Consider the following 26,806-nt stretch of genomic DNA (forward strand, 5'->3'; position numbering starts at 1 on the left):
ATGTTGTACTGTTGTGACTTGACATTTCAGCACACATGATCCTTTCTCACTTGGTGTTAAAACAGTCAGAAACATTACAAGTTCTGCATGCAATGCCATATACATCTAGGAAAGGTTAGGGACCATCTGCAAAGGCAGTAGCCTGGAAAACAGCATTGAAATCCCCAAAATCCCCTTACATGTTGGCTATGATGGTTGAGCAGATAAGCTGGGCAATGCTGTGGCTGGTTTTGAAGTTGTGTGTGTTCGTGTGTGTTCAATTCCCATATGGGTCTTTTACAATTTACTTGCTGACTTTTGGCTTGCTATTCTGTTGATGCCATCTGTTGTGTACAGAGGCTGGTGACCGCTGTGCTGTGCTTTTGTTTGTGCCAATGGACTTCTTCTTTCTAACCCAGTTCCCTGACTACTTGCTGGGCCAGTGGACACTTGCCTTTGGAGTGTTATGCACTGTTCTTGTCTGCATTGCTTTAGGGCCCAGTTATCACCTTCTCCCTGTAGTTGGTGTCCGAAATAGATTGCGGTTCGATCAGCTTTATATTGGGAGAGGAAAATCAGGCAGGACCAGAATAAGGTGCAAAGCCAAGTGGCTGTGTTTATTTGGGGGAAAGTTACAACTTGGGCCAAGGGAGAGAGGCAATTTTTAGCTGGGATGTTGTTAGGCAATATAAACAACCCAAAAATCATTAACAGTACAATTCTATACTGCTCACTGCACCACACTGGATAGGCAGACACACCAATCACACAAGATGGGAATCGGGTTCGTCAGGGCGGTGCCTGGTGCAACACAGGAAAGAGACCCACAGGCCACTGCCTCAACCGCCCTTGCTTTCACACTAAGGGTAAACCCAGAGTGTGGTGCGGCTGCAGTTGGGCAGATTCCACTCACACAGACCGTGGGGACAGGAACCCCTTGGTCAGCTAATCCCCAGGTGGAGACAGCTCCCAGACACAAACACTCCGGACAAAGACAGAGCAGTGACTCACACACTAACACGGCTGCTACTCTGAAACCTGACACTTAAAACAGTTTACAATAAACAATGTATTAAAACCTTAGAACAACTATACACCTAGGCAATTGTGCAATTATGAGCTCAATACTTTAATCCTTAACACTGTGTACACACTTGGTACTGGGTTAGGGAGGGGAAAAATAGGAGACTAGATAAGCAAACTGCCAGAAATTAGAAAACAAATACCGCACTCCAGGTGCAGCTGACCAGCAGAGCAGACACCAGAAGCATGATGAGGTGCCAGGAACAGGTCCAAGGCGACAACGAAGACGACACGACACGAGCTAGCTATACCGGGAGGAGACCCTGGCCGAAAGGTTGATCAGGTCCTTCAGCTGACACGCGGATACTCCACACAGATTCTGGGGGGAAACCTAGTTTTATAGAAAGGGTCTCACTCACTCGTGTCAACATCTGATTGGTCCCTGGTTCCCCCTCCCTCCAGGCTCTGAGCTGTTGCCCCCCACGCCGGCAGGATTTGCACACGGCACATGGGTATCTGGGCAGAATTAGGTCTCTGTATACAGTACTCTGGAGTTGCTGGGCAGAACTAGCCTGACCTCCAGACGACCGGGCCCAAAAAGAGCGGGAAAATGCATACTACGGAGTTGCTGGGCAGGATTAGGTCTCTGCCCTTTCCTATGCAACAAGAACCTGGTCCAAGATGGAGGCTGCCTTGTCCTTTTAACAGGACAAGATGGCCGTGGACCGACAATTGGCCATACAGAGCCATAACTGCGTATCAGGTTGCGACAGTTGGCATACCTTTTAATTGGAAGGAAGAACCCATAGTTGTGTGGTTAAGACACTCGGAGCCAGAAAAGATGGGTTTTGTTGACGCTACTTCTGTGTTTTAGTTTCTCCATCTGTAAAATGGAAATATTTACTTACTTTTTCAACGTGTTGGGAGGCTAAGCTAATTAACATTTGTAAAGTATCCTAAATATACATAGCACTGTGGTATATATTTTCAGATGTTTTAAAAATAATAGGTTAAAACAGGTAGTATTAAAAACACCATGCAAATTACAAAGAATGACAGTCAAACAGTGTTAAGTATTAAGATTATTACTCCAAGCCCGTCAGTGATGATTGCCTGGGATGTACTGTTCCTGTTGGTAAACTTCCAGTACTGGTCACTTAACCTGTTTGGACTCTGCCATTCCTCTTTATTTTGCTTGTGTGGAATTTTTTTTCCTATCCTGATTGGCATTTGTAGCCTTTCTGATAGCTACCGTGATCTGAATGTGTATCTTAGGGCTGGTAACTATTTTAATTGTGAGCTATTATTTAGGTGCACTTCCTCACAGTTAGACCACCACAAGACTCATGTAAATGAATTTGGATGAGAGAAACAATCCATTCAGCATAAAATGCTACATACATCCCTTTCCCCCAGTTCTTCAAACTAAGTCAATTTACCTGACCGATAGAGTGAACTTCAACAACCATGCCTACTCATACACATTGCTGAATTCTGAATCAAAGTAGTATTCTAAGTTTAAGTATTATTTGATAGTCATATACAAAACACTGTTATAGAGAGGATGAATTAAGTGCTTCTCTTTACCCTTTCACATAATTAAAAAAAAAAGGAGCTATTCAGAGAAATTATTAAAGCAGTGAATTTATAACTGTGAAAGGGAAATATGTTTTTCAGCAACATAATTATCCTGTGGAACTCTTTGCCACACTATGCCATGGAGGCCAAGAGTATCACAGAGTTATTAAGGGATTGGATGATTATATAAATTAGAACATCTTCATTTTTATATGAGAGAGATGAAAAATAAAATTATTAAAAGGGATATAAAGCTCATGATTAAGGGCATAGGTCAACCACTAAATAGGGGGATAGGAAGAGATTTTCCTTTCAGTCAGGTTATTTCATAATTGTCTGCTATGGGATTTTGTGTATGCTCCTCTGAAGCATGTGCTACTGCAGGGGTAGACAACCTATGGCACGGGTGCCGAAGGCGGCATGCAAGCTGATTTTCAGTGGCACTCACGCTGCCTGGGTCCTGGCCACTGGTCCGGGAGGCTCTGCATTTTATTTAATTTAAAATGAAGCTTCTTAAACATTTTAAAAACCTTATTTACTTTACATACAACAATAGTTTAGTTATATATTATAGACTTATAGAAAGAGACCTTCTAAGAACATTAAAATGTATTACTGGCACGCGAAACCTTAAATTAGAGTGAATGAATGAAGACTCAGCACACCATTTCTGAAAGGTTGCCGACCCTTGTGCTACTGGTTAGAGAAAGGATACTCGACTAGGTGAACCACTCGTTTGATCTTGTTTTCCGTATTAGTTTATGCAATTCTTATTCCTAAATTCGACCCAGCTGTCTTCCTAAAATGCTTTTTTCAGAGCAGCACAGCATTGGATTATTTTTTTTGTTTATTTTTTTAATTTTTACTTTCAGAAAAGTTTACTGCAAATATACTTAATCAATGTATCTTTACAGATGACAGTTGATTTGTAAATGCTCAAAAGTTAACAAATGTAGTTATAGTTTTCACCACACATACAGATGAACTGAGACCAAGTTGTAATACTTTGTACTACTCTACAATTAAATTTATACCATAGTGTGTGTGCACAATGTACTGTATACACATGAGGCAGGAAATCTTAAATTATGATTCCCACAGTACACATTAAGTGAGTACATAGCACACATTCTAAGCAATAAATTGAGAAGTGCATGAAGTAATACAGAATATTACATATTCAAAAATGGGCCAAGTTACAGCTGTTATAGCACCCATAACTTTGAATTTCTGACTTTCGCACACTGAAATGTTGCATTAGTAGATGTTCATTAAGAAATATTATGGGTCAGATCCTCTGCTGGTTTAAATTGATACAACTGTATTGATGATGCTGATTTACACCAGTGGAGCATCTAGGGTGACCAGATGTCTGGATTTTTGCGGCTTGCTTATATTGGTGCCCATTACCTCGACCCTGTCCCGATTTTTCACACTTGTTATCTGGTCACCCTAGGAAGATGTAGCCCTGTATATGTTATGTACTGTATGAAATCTGTGGTCATACCAATTTGTATATATTGTGTTCTCTGTATATGTTACACACAAAAATATACAAACATATGTAACCCTATTCTGCAGTGTTTATATGAAAAATCTGAGCCTTTAAATTGTTGGCTGGTACTCTAGAACAACAGTTTTTTATATGAGTTCTGCCAGAGTGATGATTGCAAGAATTGTGCCCACAGACTGTAAATTGGATAAAGTTGATCATTGCTTGCCATGGAAAATAAGGGAAATAATTCTTAGAATATGACTTGCCTAGTGTCACTAAATATTTTTACATAGACTAAGCAAACATAATTCCCTGCAACGTCTTAGAGATCACATACTGAGGAAATGTAGCATTTAATTTCGCAGGCTGTCTGCAGCTACAGATGATATGCACGCTCTAGGGCTTTGCAAGCTTACAATCTTACTTTTCTTTATCATATTCAGGTAGGAATTATGGACAGCATTAATTTGCTGAGCCATGGCTGCAGATTACTGCATTAGGCTATGCAAAAATGCTGACTGTATTAAATCCTTATCATATAACAAAATGTGTTTACAAAATGCCAGCAGATGTCAGTGTGTTCTTGTCATGTAGTTTTTTTGAAGAAGTTCATAGTTAAATAATTTGAAAGAAAAAATCAAGTCTGAAGAGAGTATCTTTAGTAATATTGTGTAGCAGCCTTTTAATACTTAAGTTAATATTATAGAATTTCTCTTTTTTTATGCATTTGGGAAAACTAGTATCACCTTACTTAACTTTAAGCATATGGTTTTTGTCAGTCCCTGTTTAGCAGAGCTTCTAAAGCATTGCCTAAGCATGTTCTTAAGTGCTTTGCTGAACTGGGCCCCACATTATGAATACATCTTTGATTTTGTGATTGAAATTGTTCTTCCATCTTACTTCATTTCAACACTAATTTCTATTCTGACCAAGAGGGTTTGGCACATACAGATAACATGGCATTCTGCATTATTCTGGAAGAATAATATACAGTTAAACCCTGTTATCTCGACGGCCTAGGGGTTTGCCAAAAGCCGTCGAGATAACCAATGATCGAGATAAACCCCTATCCACCCCCCCACCCCCTCCCTGCCCCCTTACCGCGCTGCCTGCACGTGGCTGGATCCGGCAAAGCGGAGCTGGGCGGACGGACGGGCGGGCGGGGAAGCGGAGCCGGCGGGCGGGCGGCAGGCGAAGCCGGGACCAGGTATGTGGGGCGGGGACGGGCAGGGACCAGGTATGCGGGGCCGGGCGGGCGGGCGGGCGGGGACAGGCAGGGACCGGGTATGCGGGGGCGGGGAAGCGGGGACCGGCGGGCGGGGAAGCGGAGCCGGCGGGCGGGCGGCAGGAGAAGCCGGGACCAGGTATGTGGGGCGGGGACGGGCAGGGACCAGGCGGGCGGGGACAGGCAGGGACCGGGTATGCGGGGGCGGGCGGGGAAGCGGAGCCGGCGGGCGGGCGGGTACGCGGGGAACCGCGGGGCTGGGGAGCCGGGGAGCGGGCGGCTGGGGACACGGTGGGTCGGGGACGCGGGGAGCCGGGCGGCTGGGGACGCGGGAAGCGGGCGGCTGGGGAACCGCGCGGCTGGAGAGCCGGGGAGCCGGCGGCTGGGGACACGGTGGGTCGGGGACGGGCTCGAGATATTAGGGTTCGGCAAATCGACATAACGGATGAGAAACTCATAAGACAAAGAGGGAGTTTGGCGGTTCCACTTGTAAACCGTCGACTTAATAGGATTGGCAAGTTAACCGAGGTCGACATAAATGGGTTCGACTGTACACTCTTACACACGGTCCATATACGGTGAATTTAGGTGACCAGTCAAAGAGATCCAGGTCTTGGAGACAGTAATTAAATGCACTGGATTATTTAATTATCACTGTTTATAAAATTTTAATATTGATAATAGCGTTTGCAGGAGTTTTTATTTCTGTTTACACTCTGCTGATCACGTCTTGTCTTTATATCAGCCAGCCACCGTATCTTTAAAACTCCTGTAAAATTTATCATAAATATTTCCTCTCCCATTCTCAAATTGCAAAATGATGCTGTGTGGAAGAAAGAGTAAATTTCAGTGTGTCATCCTTTTGAAAATTTTGTTACATTGCTAAGGTCTCAAGTTTTCCGTGGCAATCTCTATGCACAGTCATAATTGGATAAACTAAATAGAGTTTAATTGATGAGTCACATGCATTATTTTAATTATTTAACCAGTGGATTAATCATATTGGAGGACGTATGTGCTAAGGTTGCCAGACTAATATATTTTCAGTATATAAAGACACTGTTCTAAGAGCTGTGTAAACAGATGGAGTTTCCACCCTACTCTAAGCACTGTATAGTCTCACCACACTGGTGCGTAGTCCAGACTGAACTCTTGTTTTCCTGCATTTTTAATATTTCAGATAATGAAACACAAACGTCAGCCAAAATTTTCTGCCCTACCTTGTCTGTTCCTGTGCTTTCTCTGCAGATGCTCTCTCTCTCTTAGTTCCTAGTTTTCTATCTCTTATGGGCACTGCATGGAGCTAACAATATAAACCAGCCAGAATGAGTCAGCAATATGTAGTTTGCATCTTTAAGCAAGGTTTTAGCACCAGATGGTAAGCATGCACATTTTAAAATGTTGGTTATAAAGTTGGATGCCTAAATCCATTAGGCACTTAAATAAATCACTCAGACACCCTTGAAAACAAGGTTGCTTGCTTAAGTTTCTAAGACAGGCCAAATTTTCCAACCTGTCTTATTGCAAATTTATATAATAAGATGCTGTAGTTATCATTTCAGGGTTTTTTAAATATAGTTCCAAGCAGAAATTCAATTTTAATCTTCTTTTCCAATCCAATTTCCTTTATTCTCTTTTAAAGCTCTATCAGTTTTAAGAGTTTGTTTTAAATGAAAGGTCTATTTATTATGAATTATTCCTTGTTTCTTCTTGTCTCAAGCAGTTTGCATGATTTTCAGATAAACTAGAACTGAGCCAGGCAAGTTGGGTATGAAAAATATTTATTTCTCAGAATAAAGAACATGTGGGATTATTGGAATTGTAATGTTGGAAATAAAGTTATTTCACTTACAAATAATACATTTTTATTTAGTAGTCACTGGGGATTCTATCAAAAACCCAGTGTCATAGAATTTCTAAAATTAGTCCTAAACTATTTTTAGTTTAAATAATACATTAAAATCTTTTTCAGGAATGTGTCTTGATTGCTGCAACTCGATGCAGTATGTGTATTTATATATAAAATAAAAAGCTTTCTTTGTTTTAGTGAGTAAAATGTTGACATAAGTAACTCTCTCTAGGCAGACACTCATGTCCTTCTGATGAAAATGTAAAAGGAGGATTCAAAAATAAATAATTCTCTAGTCAGATGACTTTCTTTAAAAAAACATATATTTATTACTTTGGAGATGTTTCCATGTTTGGTGGTAATGATTTTTCTGAAGACTGCACTTTCTCCTAATGGAATAAAAAAAAAAAGTTGTTCAACCTTATTGCCCCTCAGACCTGCATTATTCATTTTAAAATTTTCATATCTTTTATGCAGCTGCCATTGACATTTTAAGATTAATGTTGAAACTGAAACAGGTTATTAGTGGAACAGGGTGCATTGTCCGCTAGTTTTAACATGCTTACCACTAGGTATCCAAACTATGGTTTCTGTTCTGAAATTTAGAATTTGGGCTGATAAATTATAGCTATTTTCTGTATTTTAGTGGGGAAAAAATATGTTAAATGAAGAGGTAGGCCTTACAGTGGGAATGACCGATATTTGTCTAACCTGCTCATAAAAAATTCCACAATCTCCCTAGGTCATTTATTCTAGTGCTTAACCACGCTGACAGTTAGAAAGTTTTTCCTAATGTCCAACCTTAAACCTCCCTTGCTGCAATTTAAGCCCATTGTTTCTTGTGCACTTACATACTGTCAGCAAAGTGTGTGTGTATATCCATTGAACCTATACTTTGGCATTTGTAAGTTGAGAAAATCACAGTTCATTTTGTCCGTGCAGACTATGCACAACTTTTTTAAAATTTGACCTTCCATATGTAAAGATGTTGTGGAACTAACAAAATAAAAATTGAGATCCTTAGCTGCCACTGTTATCCTTATAATGGTGTAAGTTGGTGGTATTTTATTCTTGGTAGTCAATAGTCACTAATACTAATTTTAAAATCTGTAAAAAATTATTTACAAATTGCTTTTTTAAAAAAAGCTTTCATTTATTTTAATTTTGATCCTCCCTACAAGTATATTGTATGCACATTTGTATTTGTTCTCCATTAAACATATAAGGAGATTTTATAAAAAAAGAGTATGAAAGTTGAGGAAATTGCAGTATCATATTCTCAGTTAATAGGCACTCTGACAGATATGGCAATTTCCTGCAATATGCTTGAAAAACTGTACTGAATTAAGTTTAAATATCTTTGAAGCCTATTGTATTAAATGCAAAATATATTTATAATTGTGGGCCTGGATGATCAAAGGACTCATGAACAATATGGCAAACAAGAATGGTCTTTTGGGAAAATATGTGTAATGTGGATTCCTGGGAAATATCAAGGGAAGATAAGTGCAAATTCACCACCAGTACCTTGCAGGGCCGGCTCTACGGTTTTCGCCGCACCAAGCAGCACACCAAATTGCCGCCGCAGGGGCAGTCCATGTGCCCTTAGGGTGGCAAGCGCGTTTCCACGGCGGCGGCAGTTCGGCGGCAGCTTCTATGTTTAGCTGAAGCCGCTGCGGACAGCTAAACATAGAAGCTGCTGGTGAATTGCATTCACTGCGGAAATGCGCCTGCTGCCCTAAGGGCATACAGACTGCCCCCGCCGCCCGAGGCAGCAATTCGGCGCGCTGCTTTGGGGCAAAACAACAGGGACTGCCGCCCCTTGCAGAATGCCGCCCCAAGCACCAGCTTGGAATGCTGGTGCCTGGAGCCGGCCCTGGTACCTTGGCTATGCAAAAATACAACTTTTTGAAACTAGGTCTTGAGGAAGGGACCATTCTCTATGAATTACCTGTCCTTGGAATCCAAAGATCAGAAGTCAAACGGTATAAAGGGAAGACTGAAGTATCGATAGTGGTTCTGGTTCTGAGCTAAGGGAATTATGAATTTGTAACCACAGAAAACCACCTTGTTGGGGTTTGAAAAGGGCTGACTCCTGCCTTTGTTGGAGTTGGTGTGATCTCTGATATGCTTATTAGTGTGCATGTAGGTTCTTTTATTGTTTTTGACATGGTTTCTGTGTAATGCTTCCAACTTTAAGAATAAATGTACTTACGTAGAGCTGTGTAGTAACTTGTAACTGTGGGCAATTATGCTGTTTATTGCATCTGAAAAGAAAGCAAAATGTAGACGCTGGCTTGGCTAGGTAATCTGGTAATTCCCAGTCAGAAGGGAAAGAGGCATGGGTCTTCATCCAGGACTGGGGATGGCTGAGAAGCCGGGAATCCAGTGTGTGCCCATGGTGGACTATGGAGGGGGAATGCAGGTTCAGGTGCCCTGAACTGTTAGTGAGAATACATGTTAAAATCTAAATGTTTTGTAAATAGTTATAAGAGCATGAAAATTAATGCTAATCGCTCCAGTTATTGGTTTGTTTGCATTTCTGTAAGCGTGTGGAGGTACCTTGTAGATCAGGACCCCACTGTGTGATAGATGCTGTACAAACGCATGCCTCATAAATCATGCTATATGTTGTATGAGAGTGTGGGAGCACATAGTTAAGGATGCTGATTGTAGGTGGAGAATGATCTTGATATTTCAACCTCTGAGGCAGAAAGTCACGTTATTTTACAGTATGCGTTTTTCTTAAACTATGCACATGCTCCAATTTTCCATAAATCTTAATATTTTATATTAATATTACATCTAAAATAGACCACACCTCGACTGAAAGTGGCCTGGTGTGACATAATGGAAATACTGGTTACTCTAAATTCTGATAAGAGAAACAGGAAGAAACTACTTACTACTTAAGCTAAGATTTTCAGTCAGATATGAAAGCTTAAAATGGCTCTTCCTGGTTTTGTATCCTTTCTCCCATGACACATCCCCAACCATGCAGTTACTGTGAAGATTCAACCAATGATATTTTGCCCCACTCCCAGACATGTTGTTGTGTGACTCCTTCTGTTCTGTATTGGTCTGACCCTAAGAGCATCTCAGTTCCAGAGGGCAAGGGGCTTACTGGTATTGAGTAATGAGTTTCAGCTGGCCTGACCAATTCAGTGTACCCCAACTCACTGTGGTTACAATCTGTAGCTAAAAGGTGTCATGTAATATGTCACTGGAAAACTAACAGTGCTGATCATTAATATTTTTGTATGATGTATGTGTGCAGTGTGTATTAAAAGTTATGGATGTATGCTAGAATTGTGGCTGAAATGTGTTTAAACCAGGCATGTCAGGTGGATTTGATGAACAGGTCTGCCCTAGACAAAGGAATGTGTTTGCTTCTCTGATCATCGTGGTCATCAGGTGGAGACAATGAAGATCCATTTACATGTTGGGTAAATAAAGCTTTCAAGCAAATAAACATGAGAGTAGATAGCATGGCAGCTACAATCAGCAAGAGAGAGAAGCTTGGTCTGGGTTTTAAAGAAGATTAGTCCTGTTGAACTGACTGGACATGCTGCCCCATCTCTGCATTCCCTTGGAGAATCCCAAAAGCCATTGCCTGCTTTTGGGATATAATTTGGTATCCACCCAGAAGAGGTCCCCAATAGCCAAGGAGTGACCTGTCATGTTTTGGGTGGAATCTAGCAGGGCCACCCAGAGGTGGGGGGGCAAGTGGGGCAATTTGCCCCAGGCCCCGCAGGGGCCCCCACAAAAATTTTTCGGGGCCCCTGGAACGGGGTCCTTCACTTGCTCCGGGGGCTCCTGGACCTGCTTCTGCTCCTGGTCTTCGGGGCACTTCAGCAGCAGGTCCTGGAGCGAAAGGACCCCCCACCACCGAATTACTGCCGAAGCATGGGCCCCCCTCTGGGTGGCCCTGGAATCTAGAAGCATCTCTCTGACCAGAAGATCCAAGCACCCCTTTTCAATAGTTGCCACCACCAGCCTTCTGGCATATGGTGAGCTAAGCAGCTTTTTCAAAATGTCTGAGTTGCCTGCTTAAAGAATGCAAAATAAAATGACTACCAGATAGGTGGAAATTTAGCAAGGAATTCCTCTCTCTCTCTCTCTCTCTCTCTCTCAGGTACTTACATGGTGCCCACTACCATAGTACCTGAAATACCTTACAGTCTTTAATATATTGGACCTGTGTCTCAAGCCCTAGACCAGTGCCCTTACCACTGGACAATCTTTCCTCGCATGACTAAGGACACCACAAACTGAACAGTGTTCTCATTAGAATAGACAATCTAGATCTAAATACAAGAGTTGACGGGGTGCTGGGGGGAGAGCCTACTTGCAACATGTTGCCCAGGCTACCAGTGTTTCAACCAGTTCTGCTCACTATGCATGCAAAGAAAATGCAGGATCACAGATGGCTCCCTGCTGGCAGCTGGAGCTATTGCCAGGAAATAAAATAGAGGCTCAACAGTACAACTCTCATTCCCTGGAATGTGCTGCTTAGTTTAAAAATACCCCAAACATTGTACCAAGCTCTCAATGCTAAAAACCACATCTGCTTCATGATACTGGGGAAGCTGACATGCAGTCAGTTATTGATACCCCCATACTCCTGTTTTTTCACCAAAACTGGATGATGGCGTTCTCCAGTTTGTCACCCCAGATGGCCACCACCACCATTACTCAGGAAGGGGAACAACAATCTTGCAAAGATGATATATTTGACAATACCTGAAGATGTCCAGAATAAGGACCAGCGCTCGGCACATTCCAAAACCAGTCTTGCCCATGACTTTTGATTGGACTTGATTCCATCTGTGGCCCTATTCTGACCCCAAATGATCCCCACTCTCCCACCTGCTGCAGTCAGTTGGAAGCAAAACTGTGAACTGGTCATTCCTGTGCTTCATGAAACTTGTGGGGGTAAGTTGGGAACTTTGTAGAGTTTTCCAAATAGGAAACCCAAACTTAATTTCTCTTTTCACAAGAAATTAAATAGTATAAATTGCTTAAAGAAAAACCTGAAAGCAATTCTCTGATCTAAAACTAGATCCTGCAATTCCTTCCTATGTTGAGAAGTCATCTATGCATTTAAAACATAACGTTTGTCCTAAGGAATTAGCTATATAATAGAGAGGGGAATGTTAAGAGAAGCTATTGGCCTTGCTGCATGTTATGACAAGCCAAATACCTATTTCAAAAAGAGCAGAAAATTTTCTGGCAAAATTTGAACACTAAAATTAGGAGTAGGAATATATTTGGGATGCCTGGTCACCAATAATTGTGTAGAAAAGAGTAGCCTCTATTTTGTCCACGGATTATTTATACAGAGCCACATTATACATAACACTGATAACTCCTTCTCCCTAAGCAGCCATGTATTCTTAAGTGGGCATACTTAAGAATACAATAAGGCTGTACTCACCTGTGAGTAAAGGTAGCATAATCTGATTTGCAATGATTGTATTAATTTGCCCCTTCTTTGATACTGATATCAGATCTACACAACAAAGAGAGGTAGTCATGGCTCCAGTTAGTTATGAGAGTGACTGTTGCCATAGACGGTTGTCACAATTAAAAATGAACATTTGTCAGCATGTATAGTTATCACAGTTTTGTCCTATTCTAAATGCCAAGGGGAAATGGATCCCCAGGTATGGTAATTTGTTGGCAAGTACTGTCTATTTCATGGACGCTACATTGCATGCTTTAAGGTTACTACTTCAGACTCTTTAGTGTGTCCAAGAAATTAAGTATATGGTAAAGACCAATATTTAATAGAAAATGATTAAATGAGTTTTTAGGTCAGGGTGGCACTCATATCAAGCATATGGCTTCAGCTTATAGACAAGACAAAAACAGAAGTCCCATATATAGCAAGTGTATATTTAGAATGGTGGTTAGATATGGAGAGGGGAAAACATTTACAGCAGTTCTTCTTAGGAGACTGTGTTTGTTTATATAACTACAGATTCAAGCATGAGGGGGCTAATATAGGAATAATATCACAAGGAGTGAGGTACGAACATACAAAATCTTCTGGGGCTTTTGGCAGTAAGATGAGTGTTTAGTCATGTCGGAAGAGCAGTGGTCAACAAGCCTATTCCATGCAGCTCAGATCATTCCTTAGTGGCATCATACAGTGTAACATTAGTCCAAGCATTCAGTATATCTCTGGAATCACCAATTTGCAAATGGATTGACTCAGCACAGAAAAGATAATTCCAGGGGGAATGGTCACTCAGTTAACAGGAATCATTCAACAGTCTAGTTAAAGGACATTCTGTTCTTCAACAGACTTGTTTTAGTTTAAATGTAAATTCAGCACCTACTGCTGCAAAAACAGTTTGGAGAGTGGTGTTCTTCTCTTTAGGTGACATTTGTTATCTGCTGTACATTTTAGAATGGCTCACTTACTCCAAAGATAGTAAAGTAAGAGGTGAAAGGATATTTGCTATCTAATAACACTATTCTCATCAATTAGGCAGAGGTTTGTAGAATTGTTCGGTACATTAAGTTACTTGAATTATTAAATGAACTGCCTCATCAAGGTCGAGTGCGCCAACAGTTGCAAGAACTACATCTCTATTCCTGGTATATGCAAGGAAACTGTAAAAACAAGAATAACCTTCTCTAAATATACATGTTATCACTTTGTGAAGGCACTTATATGGCCCATATAAATATAATATATATGAGCACCTCCCATTCCTTAAAATATGACACTGTTCTCTCTTTTTTTGTTGTTGCCAAGAAGCAGAATTCTGATTTTGGGTGGCTTTTTTTTTTAACTTTGTTTCATTTTATGTTTTAAATAAATCAATTTGTAAGGACTCTGAAAGGATGAGGGCACTGTGGTGAGTAAGCCTGTGAAGGTTCTGTCTCCCACAGTCATGAGCCTACCCTCACTGGTCAACAACAACATAGTTCTACTGGAACGTAGCTGTTACAGGAGGCCCTGATCATAGAGGGAGAGTGCATCTCTCAGGTAACCATGTTGGATTTTGGCTTTGAGTTTAACTCCATTTCAGTAGGGAGCCAGCGCAGAAAGCTGTTCTTGCTAGTCTAAATTGTTGAGCCTGCTGGCTGCTGCATTATGATCCAACCAGAACTTCCTCAGGGCCTGGGGCTTCCTCCCTCTCTAAAGATAAACTGCAGAAATTCAGTTTATATGTTACGTATGCATGGCTCACAATGGCCAGATCTGCATTTGGTAGGATTGGGTACAATCTTGTAGTGAGCCGCACATGGTAGGGACATCTTTTCTTTCCCAAAGGTACTTGGGTGTCCGAATACACACTTACTAGTTTTCTCAAGCTGTAACCTCCTATGATGTAAGACAAGGCTTGGGTCATTTATTCTTCTTAGTTATTCTTTGTGTTAGGCCAGAAATTCCCATGGGGAGATTTTCATATGCATGTCCTTGACAAAAGGCTTATTTTGGTATTGAGATTTATATTTTATAGAGTACTAATCTGAGGGCTTAGGGTAGGCTCTTACCCTGCAGTTTTCAGACTTCTGAAAGGAACAAAGTTTCATCTCAATGAGAACACTCACCCCTGTAAAATAAAGTTCTTGCAAGGTGAATACAATCTTGAATTCAAAGCATTAGCTTCCATTCCAAACACAGGGACATCTGTGTTTCCATCCACCAGGAATTAATCACTGTATTGCTTACATGGAAGAGTAGACTGGCTTCAGGGATAGAAGCCTGACACAGTCACTTGGCTGACCTGGCAGCTAAAAAGCTCAGAAGAGGAAGCTCAGATAAATTCTCAAAAGATTTGGTCTAACCTTTTAGAAACTTTTAATCCCACTTTTATTGGTGGAATTGACTTCAGCATGAAGATGAGAAGAGATCAACAGTTCCCTCTTTAGCCTGCTCCTTGTTCTTTAGCCTAGGTTTTTCATTAGCTCATCATCATTACTGATTAGAAATAACACTTGTTGGTGATATTTACCAATCCATCACCAGGGTCTTTCACATATTATTTCGCATGAGGAGCCTTTTTATTTTGCATTTAATCTCTTCAGAGTAATCCAGAGTAACTGTTTTCCTTACAGAGAGATCTGAACCATGCTTCCACCATAATTGCCCTCCCTTGAAATCTGCCTCTCTTCCTTGGCTATTTGTGGTGCTTCCTCTCTTACTTCTCTGCAGTGGGCTTATACAAAGGGAAGCTTAACAAAATCTTAGCAAAATTTTACATTGCAGCCTGTGGTGTGTACGTAGCACAAAGGAGCAAAGTAGAACAGCTGTGCCGTCTGTAACAGGGCTGCCCAGAGGAGGAGGGGACAAGTGGGGCAATACGAAAATATAGTATTCTATAGCATTGCAACTTTTTTTTTTATGGAAGGGGCCCCTGAAATTGCTTTGCTCCAGGCCCCCTGAATCCTCTGGGTGGCCCTGCTCTGTAATGCTCAGCAGAGTGTGATGTAGGTGATTTCTCACTCTCAGAAGTTAGTACCAGGGTGCTTTCTAAACCCCACTTCCATGAAAATATGGTAAGGATAAACTTTTTTTTTCCCCAAAAGAGGTTAATATTTTGTATACATGATCATATTTTTGCCAAATGGACACCTTTCTCTGTGGAAACAGGAGAAAAAACAAGTCTCTTGCGTCTCAATTGCTGACTCCACTGAAACTGAGGTTGGCTTCTTAAAACAAAAGAGAAGCTATCCTTCACCTTACTTGAGTTACATTCGTCTCAGTTTCTTTGGAAACGAAGTTGAGAAATGCTCCCAGTAGATGGCCAATAAGCTGATTGAGAGTTCTGCTTTGCATGTCCTACTGGCTTAGCTATTCAGCGAAGTTGGCAGTTTCCAAACTCCAAATTTCAGCCACCAAATTATTTTAATTAATGTTCATAAATTAGGTTTTATTCTTTTAGTTGTTTAAACTTTTAACAATGCTACTTATAAATTTAAAATAAAATTACTTTTATTCAAGCAATAGCACATTAGATAGTGTAGTTAGCATACTATTAAGAATCTAAAAACATTATATATTTTTCTGCTTGCTTATGTCATGAGCCAGGGATGGTTGTGCAAAACCATATATTGTCGCAAACATGTATGTTTAAGCTCATTGCTATGCTCTCTTCACAACGTGATTTGCATAGGTTTTGCTTCAGTATATTAGGTATATAGGGCATGCTCATTGTGAACTGTAACTAACTACTTTGTTCATGGCTCCATGACATAGGATGAGTAATATTGTAGCTTGTAATTGTGCTTTTCCATCTTGTCTTCCATGGATATAGCATTCTTTAGAACTGTTTTGTCTGAAAGGGTATCATAAGTCTCAATATTTAGAAAGGAACAGAATAATCTTCATTTACTTCTTATAGACAACTTGATTAAAAGTTTTAAGATGGGCAGATGTAGCAAAACTGAACTTATTTACGGAGCTACATGGTTCTATTTACAGAGCTACATGGAAATCCACCTCCATGTGGAACAGCTAGTAACTTTGGCATCTAGTCAAAGAACTCTCAGAAAGGTTGCTGCTGAAGGACAGCACTGTTGGAAATACAGACATAGATATGTATTCCTGGACTCAAGAAGGAAACACAGAGGGCGCACTATTGTTTGGACTGATTAGATGAGTGACTAATGAGCCTTGAGGGGCAGGAAAATTGACTACAAAAACAATTAAATAAGCCCTGACATACTGATGTACTCTACATAAACATTAAACTCGTACAATGTTTAGTTTTCTTCATAATATACCATTCAATCTTGGTAAACTTACATGAAAGTCCATTATAGGTATCAAGGTTTATGTTGTCTTAATGACCATTCACTTTATTGTTAATCTTTTAGGAAATACACAGCAAGAATTAAATTGGAGCAAAACAAGAGGCATTGAGAAAATTCATTAAACATATGAGACAAACCATTATAGGCAAAGCATCTGCTGTACAATTGATGTAGAAAGTAATTATACATTAATAGGGTTAGAGCTCATCCTTGTTCTATGCATGTACTCTAATTGCCATTTGGCATCTAGGGAAGTTTTATGCAGAGATTGAGGGTAGAATACATCCTTAAGGGTCAGGTAAGATCAACAGGAGGTTTTTTATAAAGGCTGGAGACTGAACACATTATATAGTACTTAACCTACATTAACTTTACCACAAGCACTTCTGTACTGAATGATCCTCCACCTGTTCAATAACAAGGCAGGAAGACTAGGAAGGGTATCTTGATATAGGAAGGTTTTATTTTTAGCACTTTATCTGGGGTTAACTACGTCAACACTTTTGCGTGATGGCCTGAGGCACCTGTGTAAGGAGACAAGAAAGAAGACAATATATATTTTAGGATGACTGTTATCAATTTTAAAATGATGATAGGGAGGTACAAGTTAATGGTTAACTGAGGGATACAGTCTTGTCCATGTTTCATGATTCATGGAGCTGCAATATTCTAGGAACTTGACACGGGTTTAAAAATTTTAAACTTCTCTGAGCTATATGGTTAATTAAATTATCCAGTTGTTCTTCAGAGTTCGTTTGATGGTATTTACCAGATCTTAGATGTCAGTATACTTCTTTTGAATATGTAAAGTACTAGCTAGGGGTACACCAATTTATATTAATGAACAAATAACAACAACAAAAAAAACAGGAGAAGCAGCTTAAACTGTCTGATCTCAAACTGAATTAGATCCAAAGTGTTTTTAGGTTTTTGTGTTTTCTGATGAGCACCCCTGTGATAGGCTGTATATATATACACCCATGTAGCTGTAAACAGAATGAGCACACACTCCGAGCAGTCAAACCATCACAGCTGTATGTTCCAAAGAGCCTTAAATTTCTTCCTCAGTTGGTTGTATTTTTTGCTCCCTATTATGTAAAGCCTCTCTTAGATTTCGTGGAGAACTTGGCTACAAAGAGCTTTTGTTTTCCTTTTCTATTGAGTTACACACCAAGGGAACAGTGAGCCTGGATTCAATAGCAATCCCCGTGGAATTAATTCCCTAGTTGACTGTGGCTCACCTGATGATTCTCTCTTCCCCTGCCCCCCACCACTGTTATGTGACTTAATCATGTTATTAACAGGCTCAGTGTCTCAAGAGCAGTGGCAATCGCTGGTGGGCCAGCTTCTTTTCTCAGGAAGCCCTGGTGCTTGCCCAGGACTAATGTCTTCCGGTGTGCCTCTGATGTTGGGTTGTGGAGAGAGAGCCTGGAATCCAGTGGAGTTGTTGCTATGCCTGACACTGAAGAGGGAATGCCAAACTTTGTAGGGGTCATTTTTGGGTTATAGTGGTATATAGAGAGAGGAATTTGAGGTTCTGTGGCTTGCTGGAGTGAGGTAGGGATTCAGGATATGGTAAGGATAAAGGGGGAAGGTTTTGCTTTGGCTAGGAAGCAGGAAAGGAGGAGAAGATAAAGACTTCTAACATTGGGCAGAAGAATCAAAACATTTGAAGTTTGCCTTTGCCTATGTGATGTGAAGGTGGACCTATAGGCATTTACTGTTTTGTGGGGTCTGGGTGCTTTCCATATATGTAGTTCCTGTTTGGTGCCCCCAACAAAAGCCTTTTACCTATTTATCACAAATATGCTTGCAATATTTTTTTTAAGTGATGAAAAGGTCTATGGTGAATGTTAAGGGTCATTGTTGGTCACACTTTAGAAGTCAGTAGAATTTAGAAAACTCCCACAAATAGAAAAAGAAAATAGAGTAGCATAAATTGTGCCTCTGCTTATGTTATAGAGCACACAGTATTGGTCAGAATTAGCTTGGCCTATAATAACATTTCTGAAATGTGTTACATTAAGCAAAGATGGATTTGCAAACATAGAAATGGCTTGAATTATTGACAACAAGAGAGAGAATTCTTGAGTTGAGAACACCCACTTTTGGAAATCAGAAGTATATTGATTGAACTATATTGAAATTCTGTTCATTGAGTCCTCAGTACTTTAAGGCTAGATATGTTATGCATACCATTTCTTGGGGGTTTTATAGATGACTTAATAAATCTGAGTTTTTATAGGGCAATTTTGAATGTTAGATTTTAAGGTGCAATCACTGGTGTATTCTCAAAGGAAAAAAATACTTTCTGATATCTTATGAAAGAGCAATCATGGACAAAGTAGTACCTACCCTGGGTTGCTCTAGTTGTGGACGTTGAGCTTTATATATAAACAAACTAGCAAAATACAACCTAGAGAAGCTACTGTAAGGTGGGTGCATAACTACTAGTCAATGGTTTTCCAACCAGTTATCAGTGGCTCACAGTCAAGCTGCAAGGGTGTATTGAGTGGGATTGCATAGGGATCAGTTTTGGGTCTGTTCAATGTCGTCTTCAATTATTTAGGTAATGGCATAGAGAGTACACTTATACATTTTGTGGACAGTAGCAAGCTGGGAGGGGTCACAAGTGCTTGGAGGATAGGAAGAATCAGTTGCACACATACAAAATGGGAAATGACTGCCTAGGATGAAGTACTGCAGAAAGGGATCTGGCAGTCATAGTGGATCACAAGCTAAATATGAGTGAACAGTATGACACTATTGCAAAAAAAAGCAAATATCATTCTGGGCTGTATTAGCAGCAGTGTTGTAAGCAAGACATGAGAAGAAATTCTGCTCTTCTCTGCACTGATTAGGATTCAACGGGAGTATTTTGTGTCCAGTTCTGGGCACTCCATTTCAGGTAAGATGTGGACAAATTGGAGAAAGTTCACAGAAGAGCAACGAAAATGATTAAAGGTCTATAAGGGAAGATTGAAAAAATTGGGATTGTTTAGTCAGGAGAAAAGACTGAGAAGGGACATGATACAGTTTTCAAATACATAAAAGATTGTTAGAAGAAGGAGGGTGAAAAATTGTTCTTCTTAATCTCTGAGGATAGCACAAGATTCATGGGCTTAAATTGCAGCCAGGGCGGTTTACGTTGTCAGGGTGGTTAAACACTGGAATAAATCGCCTAGCGAGGCTGTGGAATCTCCATCGTCAGAGATTTTTAAGTGCAGGTTAGACAAACACCTGTCAGGTATGGACTAGATAATACTTAGTCCTGCCTTGAGTACTGGGAACTGGATTAGATGACCTCTTGAGGCCCTTCCAGTCCTATGATTCTATGTATGTATCCAGGATGGGATGTTCACCCCATGCTTACCCTGAAGGGGTTAATGTAGTGTAACCCCTTTGAGGTTCAGAGAGCATGACTCCTTTACATCTTTTTCCCGGGGGCGGGGGGAAGAGCTGATTATTCCAGAAGGAGGAAGTGCTGCTGTGGGGCGGGGCAGCAGAGAGAGAGGGGTGAGCAACCAGGTGTATCTAGAGATCCAGAGAGAAGGGCTGCAGCAAGCAGGCCCTCTCAGAGTGAAGCAGCCAAGAACCTGCATGAAGCCTGGGAGGGACAGAATGGCTGATGGGGTATGCCCCAGGACAAGAGCCAGGAGGAGCACTATGCCAGGGAGGAATCGCCCGAGGACAATCCGGAACACTATCACTGCTGCCCAGAGCTGCATGGGGCTGTGAGTACTGGAGCTTGTGACTTTGCATTGGGAACAAGGAGGGAGGCTGTTAGCTAGTTAAGTGGGGAGGTTGTCACTCTGTGTGGCTTTGCAGACAGCGGCAGAAGAGAACACCAGAAGGGTTTGTTGGGGGGAAGTTTACTGTAGGGTTGCCAAGTGTCCGGTTTTTGACCAGAATACCTGGTCAAAAAGGAACCCTGGTGGCTCTGGTCACCACCGCTGACTGGGCTGTTAAAAGTCCAGTCAACAGGATAAGGCAGGCTCCATGCGGCTCCTGGAAGTAGCAGCATGTCCCCTGTCCAGCTCCTAGGTGTAGAGCAGCCAGTGGGCTCCACACACCCCTACCCCAAGTGCTGGTTCCTCAGTCCCATTGGCAGGGAACCACAGCCAATGGGAGCTGTGGGGGTGGCGCCTGTGGATGGGGCAGCACACAGAGCTGCCTCGCCGCTTCTCCACGAAGGAGCCAGAGGGAGGACATGTGGCTGCTTCCGGGAGCTGCTTAAGGTAAGCATCACCTGGAGCCTGCACACCACCTCCGTGCCCCAACCCCCTGCTCCAGTCCTGATTCCCCTCTACACTCCAAACCCCTCATCCCCAACCCCACCTCAGAGTCTGAACCCCTTAGCCCGGAGTTCCCTCCTGCACCCTAAATCGCTCACCCTCGTCCCACACTAGTGCCAACACCCCCATTGGAGCCCTCACCCCCTGCCCGAGCCTGGAGACCCTTCCCACACTGTGGACTTCTCATTTCTGGCTCCACCCTAGAGCCCATACCCCCTCCCGCATGCCAACCTGGTGAGACAGTTCAGTGAAAATGAGCGAGTGAATGAGGGTGGGGAGAGTGAGTGAGTGACGGAAGAGGGAATGGAGTGAACAGGGGCGGGTCCTCAGAGGAGGGCGGTGCAGGGCAAGGGTGTTCAGTTTTGTGCGAGTAGAAAGTTGGCAACCTCAGTTTACTGGCGCTGAAGACAACCAGGAGCACCTAAGAGTCCCTGCTATACTGGAACTTTGCCCAGGATTCCTGAACTCTGTGTGCAGACACATTGCTTGGTGTCTGCCCTTTCAGACTGTTGTATCACTGGGACCTCATGTTGAATGCAACCCTGTTTTACTGCTTCCCCCATATTTCCCCCTGTTGTTTTTCTCCTTTCATCCCTCTGTAAATAAATACAGTAACTCCTTGCTTAACGTTGTACTTATGTTCCTGAAAAATGCGAAACGATGTTAATGTAAATAGGGAGGGTTAGGTTCCAGGGAATTTTTTTTCACCAGACAAAAAAACTATATATTATATAGATATACACACACTATACATTTTAAACAAACAATTTAATACTGTTCACAGCTATGATGGTTGTGAAGCTTGGTTGAGGTGGTGAACTTAGAGGGTGGAAGAGGGAGGGATATTTCCCAGGGAATGCCTTGCTGCTAAACGACGAACTAGCATTCAGCTGAGCCCTCAAAGGTTAACACATTGTTAATGTAGCCTCTCACACAAGGCAGCACGAACACGAGGGAGGGGAGATAGCATAGCAGACAGAGACAGACACACACACTGCCCCTTTAAGTGCATTGTCTTTTTAAGTGGATCAGGAAGTTGAGACAGCAGCTGCTGCCTCAGGCTCTCTCTGTCTCTCTCCGTCCGTGTCCCCTCCCTGCTCCATATGTAGACGGGGTAAGCGGGGTGCAGGAGCAGGGGGAAGGGGACACCCTGACATTAGCCTCCCTCTCCCCCCACCCCCCCACCGCACAGCAAGCAGGAGTCTCTGGGAGCAGCTCCAAAGCAGAGGGCAGGAGCAGCACAATTGCAGTGGGGGGAGGGACAGCTGAACTGCCGGCAATTGATAGCCTGCTGAGTGGCTGCAGCACAGGGAACTTAGGGGAGCAGGGAGCCGATAGGGGGAGCTAATGGGGGGCTGCCGGTCCACCCTGGTTCCAAGCCCCCAGCAGCTAGCTCCAACGGGCTGCTCTTCCTGCAAGCAGTGGACCAAAAAAAAAAGCAGGCAGCTGCCAAAGGACATTAGAAGGGAGCATTGCACAACTTTAAACAGCATGTTCCCTAATTGGTCAGCAACGAAACAACATTAACCGGGATGACTTTAAGTGAGGAGTAACTGTATTTACCTTTTCTATATTCACTGTACCGTTACAGTGTGTGTATGTTCACTCTGGGGTGTTTGGAACAGGTACCTCTGGGGTGCAAGGGACTTTCCCTGCTGCATTCGTGTGCGCACCTTCTCTTGGCTGGAGCTGCCTGCAGAGCAGACTCCATCTTGGCCACAAGGGTGCTAAAGTTACAGTAGGCTAAGAAGGGGGCGAGTTAACCAGACAGGCTATAATTGAGGGAAATCATGTGGTTTAAGTTATCCCTTGACTTGAATAATAAGGGAGCCAAGCTGAGGAGGAATGAGCTGGGCTGGCTTTATAAAGACAGGAATTTAGTTGGCAGCAGAGGGGAGGCTGCAGGGAAGTAGTATGCAGTCACTCCCTAGGAAAAGGGAGGTGTGTTTGGGGGCTACAGAGTCAGAGTAGCCTACAGTTACTCCCTAGTAAGAGGGAGTTTTGATGCTGGCAAACCCAGAGAAGGGGAAAGGCTCAGGGGAAAAGGTACCTGTAGTAAGGTCCCGAATGGAACAAACTGTGGCTGCTGATTAGAGGGTCCCTAAGCTGGAACCCAGCGTAGAGGATGGGCCTAAGTTCCCTTACTAGCTACTAGGGAAGTGGCACCAGCTGGACAGTGAATGGCTGCCTGAGCCCGTTCATAAGAAAAGACTTTGATACCCTAGAAGGGGAGGACACATCTGACTTGGCTGGAGGGCTAGGTCACGAATGCAGAGCATCTTGCCATGCTGAGAGCCAGGAAGAGGAGGCAGGGAATGTGGCAAGAAAGGAAGCATCAGACCTGAAATCAGCTAATCCTCAGAGCAACCATAAGGAGGTGCACTAGCAGTGTGCAGACCCTGTAACAGTATTTAATGACGAGTTTTACATTCTTGTGACTGAGAGACTGCAATATCGAATGAAAGACCATCATTTGGTTGAGAGAGAAATGCAGTTTCAGTCTGTGGGATGCAAAAAGACTTTTTCTTCCATGTTGTAGATAATATTTCTTTACTTTAATGCATGCCTGTTGAGGCTTTCCGTAGTATCCAACTACATGTATTTATTTCAAAGTGTGGTTTTTTTATTCTTTTGTGACCTGTCCAAATTTTTGAACAAACTAAATTTAAAGCCATTTAAAATAACTTCAGTTAGGTTTTGGATATTGTTAGGGAAGGAATCATGGTTCAAGAGCTTTGGAGAATAACCAGTATTGGAGCATAGGGGAGGTGAGACATGAAAAGAAGTGAGGAAACAATCTAACTATAAAGTTACAACTGTGCTGGAAGGAGCTATTATGAGGCTGTTGTGTGAAATCGTGGAGCTGAGCAATCTGAAGGGTACTGCGCATAGTTAAATTGAATTATTTCATTTTGCATTTTATTATTGTTAAGCAGGAAGTTTTTTAAAGATTTTGTTTTGTTCAGAAATATTAATTTGTGTACAACATATTAGGCCACAATTCAGTAAAGCAAACAAAACAAAACAGACGGGAAAAACTATTTGCTGAAGGGGAAATGCCCTCAATTTAATTTTTTTTTTTATATACTTTAACAGAAGAGATTAGCAGCCAGTTTGCTACATTATGGTAAAATTCCTGAAGATCTCCTTTTCTCCTAAAGAATAGGTGTTGGGTTTTTTGGGGGTTTTGTTTTGTTTTTCTGGCTTGTTGCTGAACTTGGCGCATGATTATTTTTAAGAGAGCCAGTTCACTTAACTGACCTGAATGGCATGACATACTAACATTAGTAAAAATTTGCCACTGGATATATAAATATATTCAGTTGTATTTAGTACACCTCTATCTCGATATAACACTGTCTATGGGAGCCAAAAAATCTTAACATGTTATAGGTGAATCCGTGTTATATTGAACTTGCTTTGATCAACTGGAGTGTGCAGCCCTCCTGCCCCAGAGCACTCCTTTACAGCGTTATATCCAAATTTGTGTTATATTGGGTGGCATTATATCGAGGTAGCGGTGTAATTACTTTTAATATAACAAACTACCAGGAGTGGTTGGCGATACACAGAAACTTTGATCTTTTCCCCCTATGACTTTGCCTGACATTACCTCAGAGGGCAGTCAGAACACCTGTGCCGTCACAACTTGATGGGTTTCATGAGTGGGAAGGGGGATGGGATAATGTGTCCAGAGATTCTGCACATTGTAAATGGGAGCTTGTTATCTGACAGGCAGTGCCCAGTCTCCTGTGTCATCAGGGCAGGCATTTAGAAGCCAGTCAAGAAGCAAACCCATTCAGTGGGTCAGATCCACAGATGATGTAAAATTGGCCTAGCGCTCCCTGATGCTGATAGAGATGCATTGATTTATGTGAACTGAAAGATCTGGTTCTTGATCTCTAAAGTGGATGTAAGAGTACTTCCCCAGTGGCTCCAGAGATACTCTGATTACTGCAGCTGGTCCAGTGCAGATCTTCAATCCCTCTGAAGACCAGTCTGGCTGTGTTTGTTTTTTTTAACTCCCTTGCCCCTAACCTCAATCTCATATCCACGATAGGCTTTTAAGAGTAAGAAGCTAATGCAAAAGTAATAGGTTAAATAGCAATTCTATTTTTTCACTCCTTGCAATAAACCTTGAACATGAAATTTCATGGTACAGTAACTATGTGGATAACCTAAGAATTTTGTGACCCTCATGCAAGACATTAACTACATGCTTAAGTGCATTGCTGAATCATGGCCTAAATGTTTTATACATATTAATATATGTGAATGTCTTAGTTTGATACGGTCAAACCTTTTTTCTTTAATGCTGAAGTGTTGAATATCACCAATATATACCCTGCAAAATAGTCTGCTATGCTTTATCAGAGGTCAAGAAAGTAGGGTCACTTAGCTGCAAAGAGAGTTTTTCTCTTTGAGCATAACTACCTTAGCATGCAATAGGTATCTTATATCAGTCTGATGACTAGAGACATAAATATTATTACATTGTGAGTGCTATTATAAACATGCTGCTTTGGAGTCCTAGTTTACAAGTCTTGGTAGCAATAAGCATTGTAAAAAATCTAAATAAAAATTTCTGAAGAAGCTCAATATTAAATCAAATCTCCACTTATTCTGTTGACTGTTATGAGAGTCAGGCAGGTCATCAATGATAAATTTGTAATACTGGATGGCTGCAGAGATCTAAGAAGTGGGGGGAAAAATTAGTCTAATTTCTCAGCTGAATACTGTACAGAAAAGAATAAAATTGGATACAGATTAACAAAGTACAGATGTGGCAATTGGTTCAACTTGTATTTTGATATCTTTGCCTTTGGGTAAGATGTAAATTGATGTTATAAACTTTCTAGGATTTTCTAGTGGGAGGTCTTTATTTTCCCTAAAGAAACATACCTGAGCATGATTGAATTTTCCCTAGAAAATAGAAAAAAAAAAGTAATAAATCAGATGTTAGGATCCCTACAGCAAAAAAACAAAACAAAACACCACTTCAGTTATGATGGATTATGTTAGAAAGTAAATGAGATTTCTAGGTAAAACATATTACGGACATGTTTTGATGTTAGTATTAGTAGTTTTAAAATTTATAGCTTCCCTTACTTATACAAGTTAAGTGTTATTATATACTACAGCCTGCAATATCTCTTTTCAAGCCCTTTCTGTAAAAGAGGCTAGGTTTCATAGTTGCGTCACCACAAATAATATAAAAATCAAAAAGAAAATATTCTGAAGTGCTCTTCATGTTATTTAATTAATCTTTTAGTAGTCTTATTGATTTAGAGGTAGAATGTGTTACCAATCAGGAAATCTGGGATTGGATTACAGACTTGCACCTGATTCTGCTCTCTGTTAGAATGGTATAAAACTAGAGTCACTTCTGGTTCTTTATTTTATTTTCTGAGCTTTCAGGGTCTAGGACTGAGGCACAGGAGACAGCTGTTTCTTTGTAGAGAAGGAAGGGTAAGGTGATCATTCACTAGTAACACCTGTTGACACAATTCGCTGTGGGGTCTCCATAAGGCTGTTCAAGGAAGAAAAGATTTTAGGATTTAAGGACATTAGGAAGTGGGTGTTTTGTT

The 26,806-nt window shown here is 41.5% G+C and overlaps 1 protein-coding gene across 2 annotated transcripts in view; it reads left to right on the forward strand.

Moving 5' to 3' along the window:
- RBFOX1 (RNA binding fox-1 homolog 1) overlaps nt 1-26,806 on the forward strand; it is a 2,584,986-nt gene that overhangs the window by 1,017,490 nt on the left and 1,540,690 nt on the right. The gene's annotated exons all lie outside the window — the stretch shown is intronic.

Source organism: Mauremys mutica, chromosome 11, assembly GCF_020497125.1.
Source record: "Mauremys mutica isolate MM-2020 ecotype Southern chromosome 11, ASM2049712v1, whole genome shotgun sequence".
In the NCBI taxonomy this organism is placed as follows: Eukaryota; Metazoa; Chordata; order Testudines; family Geoemydidae; genus Mauremys; species Mauremys mutica.